The sequence below is a fragment of the Nyctereutes procyonoides genome, unplaced genomic scaffold (genome assembly GCF_905146905.1).
Source record: "Nyctereutes procyonoides isolate TBG_1078 unplaced genomic scaffold, NYPRO_anot_genome, whole genome shotgun sequence".
Taxonomy (NCBI): Eukaryota; Metazoa; Chordata; class Mammalia; order Carnivora; family Canidae; genus Nyctereutes; species Nyctereutes procyonoides.
The window spans coordinates 12,019,046-12,025,045 of record NW_026575125.1 but is presented as its reverse complement, the minus strand read 5'-3'; the positions used below and the strand labels follow the sequence as shown (position 1 = coordinate 12,025,045).

General features: G+C 41.1%; 1 long non-coding RNA gene across 1 annotated transcript in view; it reads right to left on the bottom strand.

Moving 5' to 3' along the window:
• Nucleotides 1–1,119: 1,119 nt before the first annotated feature.
• LOC129517772 (uncharacterized) overlaps nt 1,120–6,000 on the bottom strand; it is a 52,117-nt gene continuing 47,236 nt past the window's right edge. Inside the window, exon 6 of the long non-coding RNA XR_008666108.1 lies at nt 1,120–1,176. This is a non-coding gene — a long non-coding RNA (uncharacterized LOC129517772). The remainder of the gene's footprint in view (nt 1,177–6,000) is intronic.

Below are 6,000 nucleotides of genomic sequence, written 5' to 3'. Positions count from 1 at the left end.
TATTAAATCTGAAATAACTAAACAATGGAAGGAATGGAGTTTTCAAAGAACTTGCCCCAAAAATGCATGGTCCAGATTATTTACCTGTAAATTTTTTATTTTTATGCTTTTCAAATATTTCATTTTTTTAAAAAAGATTTTATTTATTTATTCATGAGATACACACAGAGAGAGAGGCAGAGACATAGGCAGAGGGAGAAGCAGGCTCCTGCAGAGAGCCCAATGCGGAACTCGATTCCAGGACCCTGGGATCACAACCTGAGCCAAAGGCAGACACTCAGGATCCCTGGGTGGCGCAGCGGTTTGGCGCCTGCCTTTGGCCCAGGGCGCGATCCTGGAGACCCGGAATCGAATCCCACATCGGGCTCCAGGTGCATGGAGCCTGCTTCTCCCTCTGCCTGTGTCTCTGCCTCTCTCTCTCTCTGTGACTATCATAAATAAGTAAAAATTTAAAAAAAATTATTAAAAAAAAAAACAAAGGCAGACACTCAACAACTGAGCCACCCAGGTGCCCGTTGAATTTTTCTTTTCTTTTCTTTTTTTTTTTTTTAAAGATTTTATTTATTTATTCACGAGAGACACAGAGAGAAAGAGAGGCAGAGATACAGGCAGAGGGAGAAGCAGGCTCCGTGCAGAGAGCCCGACATGGGACTCGATCCTAGGTCTCCAGGATCACACCCTGGGCTGAAGGCGTCGCCAAACCGCTGAGCCACCTGAGCTGACCCTCCTTGAATATTTCTATACACAGAAAATGTTGGAAATATTTTTGCACGATTTTCAAGGTGATGTTATAATGACAAAAAAAGAGAATCTTCAAGATTTAGCACCTGAAAAGGAGCCCACATGCTATTCTTCTTATGAAAATAGGTCTAAACATCTGAGGGGAAAAAGTAGCAAAATAAGTCCAGTAGCATGTTAAAAATAATCAAACTGAGTTTATAGAAGGATTGGATCAATGTAAAGAAATGTATTAGTATAATACACCAATTGGTAGAAACCCAATGATTACACTGATACTGAGAAGGCAATTGATAAAGCTCAACATTGATTATTGATAAAAAGAATTTTTAGTAAACTTGAGATACATTATATTTAAAATGACTCACAAGATCCTGTGGAAGAAGACAAGGGTCCATGTTTTTCCCACCATTACATCAGCCCATTCTGATAGTGTCACTACAATGAGACAAAACAAGAACATCTCATCATCGGCTCGGTATTATTGTTGAAAAGTAAAAGAAAGAATTTGAAGTATGTTTACATAATATGAAATATAGGATTGCTTTCCAGGAAAATTACATATCATAAATTTATTTTTTTAAGATTTTATTTATTTATTCATGAGAAGCACAGAGAGACAGAGGGGGGCAGAGACACAGGCAGAGGGAGAAGCAGGCTCCATGCATGGAGCCCGACGTGGGACTAGATCCCGGGTCTCCAGGTTCATGCCCTGGGCCGAAGGCAGCGCTAAACCTCTGAGCCACCCGGGCTGCCCAAAATTACATATCAAATTGAAGGGAAGAGGGGCGCCTGGGTGACTCAGTCGATTATGCCTCTGCCTTTGGCTCAGGTCATGATCCCGGGGTCCTGGGATGGAGTCCTGCATTGGGCTCCTTGCTCAGCAGAGAGCCTGCTTCTCCCTCCCCCTCTGCCCTTCCCCTGCTCATGTGCTCTCTCTCATGTTCTCTTTCTCTCATCTTTAAAAAAAAAAAGATGTCATTTATTTATTCATGAGAGACACACAGAGAGAGGCAGAGACATAGGCAGAGGGAGAAGCAGGCCCCATGCAGGGAGCCTGATGTGGGACTGGATCCAGAGACCCTGGGATCACACCCTGAGCTGAAGGCAGATGCTTAACCGCTGAGCCACCCAGGCGTCCCAACTAAAATCTTAAAAAAAAACAAAACAAAACAAAAACAAATTGAAGGGGTGAACTAATAACTGACAAAGGATGTGCAAACACAAAAAATTTGAGAAAAACGAACACTTTGGCACAAAAAAGGGCCAAGGATCAAATAAGCAATTTACAAGAAATACAAATGGCTATTCAATATGTAAAACGTTCCCCTTTACATGAAACAAAGAATTGCAAATCAAAGCAGTATTCATACACTGCTATTCCGTGTGAACAGCCAGAAGAGTTTTGAGGACCATGGTATCTGGTGCAGGATGCTGGAAAATGAACATGCTTATGCTGCAGAAAATATGTACACTGATATAATATCTTTTGAAAAGGAAATTAGCATGTATCAAAATTTTACAGTTTTGCATAACTTTGAACCCCAGAATTTAAATTTTAAGATTTTATACCGAAGGTATTGTTACAAATGAGCAGAAAATTGCTAGCCTCCAGAATATTTATCACAGTATTTTTATTACAGTAAAAAAAAGAAAATTAGTTTTAAAAGCATGTGATTATGCCCATAAAATGAACACATTAGGCAATCAATAAAACTATATCATAGAGGAATATTTAATGATGTGGAAATACATTCAAAATATACTATGAAGTTCAAGGGAGAAGATGACAAAGTTTCATAATAGTACAATCCCGGTGTTTTACTGAGATATAATCAATGTATGTGTGTAAATTTAAGGTGTATCATGTACTGATTTGATACATTGATATATTGCAATATAGCATTAGCTAAAACCTCTGTCATGTCACATAATTGTCATTTCTTTTTTGTGGTGAAAACAATTAAGATCTAGTCTCCTAGCAACTTTGAAGTTGACAATATACTATTATTGACTACAATCAGTACACTGTACATTAGATCTTCAGAATTTATTTATGTTCCACTTGCAAGGCTATACCCTTACACAACATCTGCCCATTCCCCCAATTTTCCTATCCCCAGGCCTTGGTACCTACAGTTCTACTTCCAGTTATTTAGTAAGAAGAAATCTATCTGTATTTATGCACACACACACACACACACACACACACATACACGCAAAGAAAGACCCAAGGCTAAGAAAAATATGTTCCAAATATTTAGAAAAACATTAACAATGGTCAGTGATGCTGATGGAATTACAAGTGGTTTCTACCTTTCTCTTTTGCCTTCTCTGTTATTTTCTATAAAGGACTTGCACTGTTCTTTTCTCTACCTTTAAAAAATGATACAACAAACATTGGGAAATCATAATTCAAAAGGGAAGATATTTCCTTCTTTTCCCAAAATGGCTTAATTCAGCATTTTATTGTCTTCAATTCTAGTCACATAAGTGATTAATTAAGCAAGAGCAAAAGAGAAACGTTTGATATGTTTATGAAGTTTAAGGCTAAACGGACACTTGACGGGATGAGCACTGGGTGTTATTCTGTATGTTGGTAAATTGAACACCAATAAAAATTAATTTATTAAAAAAATAAGGCTAAACGGAGAGCGAATCACATTTGTCTTTAACATGGCTTTGTTCTCTGATGCAAATAATTAGCTTTGTTATAATTTCCAACTACTGGCTTTTGCTTCCCATGAGGACTTTATCTAGTCTAACGTTCCCCAAAATAACTTCATCTAGTCTGACTTCGTTTTCAGGGGTAAGTTATGTGAGCTCTCCCTTCTGGGAAATTCCCATTTCACCTAATAGTGAAATTGCTAGAATGATGGGCCACCTCTCCCTCTAATCCAACTTTTCCTGACCCTGTACCCTTGCCACCAAGATGAGGGAGAGGAGAGAAGCTTCCTCAGGTGGACTTCCCAAACAGAAATGGGTCCTCTCTGCTAAAATATCACCCCATCTAGGAGGGGGAAATGACAGGACTCTCAAAGTGTTGCAGAAGTGTAGTTGTTGATCTTTTTCTCACGGCTGCTTTGAAAATCCAAGTTTTCTATTTAACATCAGGGTCACCCAATCTCATTTTTTCCATTCATGGTTTTCAAGCAACAAGGTGGAATTTGGGGACTGAATTCAGGAAGAGACAGCGTGGTAGAGAGGAAAGCCCTGACAGCCACCTGCCTGGGGGGGGGGGTGGCTTCTATTGGCATCCATAGAATGCCCACTAGGGGAGACTGTCTTCTGCTCATTATGGTAATCCTCAAAGCATCTCTGAGGCTTTGTTGCAATTTCAGTTTTGACCCATGATGACCAGTGAAGACCCATGCAGTTCAGTGTGGTGGAGACAGGGTTCAAGTGACACACCTTCCCTTCCTCCCATTGCCACCAATGCCTTAAACACCAGATCCTCAGTTCCCTCATGTGTGAGATATTATAACAACAGCGACTGTGAAGGTGCCATGTTGAGGGTGAGAGAAATAATCCAGTAGATCTAGTTCATGGCAGGAAACTCTTAATGACTGTGTTCTAGCAGCACTGACTAATGTAGTTGCTAGTCACATGTTTCTTTTTTTTTAAGATCTTATTTAACACACACACACACAGCACAAATAAGCAGAGCTGCAGGCAGAGGGAGAGGGAGTAGCAGACTCCCTGCTGAGCAGAGAGCCCAATGCGGGCTCAATCCAGGACCCTGGGATCACGACCTGAGCCAAAGGCAGATGCTTAACCAGCTGAACCACCCAGGTGCCTCACTAGTCTACAGAAAATAATAGAACATTTCATTTCTCATCAGCACTAGCCCCCCTTTCAAGCGGTCAATAGCTACCTATGTCTGGTGGCTACCGTGTTGGATAGTGCAGATGTAGAACATTTCTATCATCACAGAATGCTCCATTGGACAGCACTGTTCTGTATCATGAACTTTGAATTTACACCACCACCAGAGCTTAGGGCAGACCAACAGGATTCCCTTTGAAGTGGAAGCACTCCCCGGATGTTTATCTGTGCAGGTGAGAGTCAGGTGAGGCCCTTGGAAGGGCATCCGTTGTTCACCAGAGATAGAAAGGGGTGATGCTTGTTTTCCAAATTAAGATAGCCTATCTAGGAGCCAGCTATCTTAGCTCTGAAGATGGAAAGTTGGAGCGAAGGGAAACGTCTAGAGAGGGCTCTGTTCTTTCCACAGTGCCCTCAGCCCGGCAACGACAGGAGGGGCGGGAGAGGAAACATTGGCTTTGAGTCAGCAGAGGAAACATTCTCTGGAGGTAGAGTTCAGAAAGGACAACTAATCTGTTTTCCAAATAGATTTTCGTAAATAACTGACAGGGGATAGGTTGCTTCTATCTCAGTATTAACCAAAATAATGGATTTTTTTAAAGATTCTATTTATCTACTCATGAGAGACACACACAGAGAGAGGCAGAGACACAGGCAGAGAGAGAAGCAAGCTCCTTGCAGGGAGCCCGATGTGGGACTAGATCCCAGGTCTCCCGGATCATGACCTGAGCTGAAGGCAGATGTGAGGTGAAGGCAGACGCTCGACGGCTGGGCCACCCAGGCGTCCCATCAAATAATGGGGTTTAATCATGAAACCTTCTAGGTGGTGGCTTGCTTGTTTCTCTGATATTCTAATCCAGATCACAGAATGGCTAAGGCAGCTTTAAGTGGAGGGCGGAGTTTGTTTTCTTTTTTCCTTTCTCTGTTTGCCTTGTATTTTCCACTCTGAAAGAACATTATGGCCTAATTTCCTGGTGACTACGATTCAAGTTGAACTCTGTGGAACAGGTATGTCACCTTGAAACTTGAAATTAGATTAAATTTTCAGTCGTCTGATTGGCAAGCCTTGGACTTAAAGAACTTGGCGACTTGCTAAATTTGCAGAAGTGTCACAGCTTAAACATTGCGCCTCTGTTTTAGGAGTTCGGAAAACAAAAATTAAATTACCTATGATGATTGATGTTAAAGTTTCCAGAGTATTTGGGGCTGATTTGTAGTTCTGTTTTCTGGTTATTGAAGTTGCATTAACTATTAGCACTTAGCACTGGATGGCGCAGTTTCTCATCACATGCTGCTCTTTCAGGGGCTCCGTAGTCACCTGTCTAGCATCTGCCATACTTGACAGCACAGAGAGAGAACATTTCCATTACTGCAGAAAGTTTCACGAGATGGCACTGGTCTTTATCATTAACATTGATTTCATTAAAGGACCAGACATTA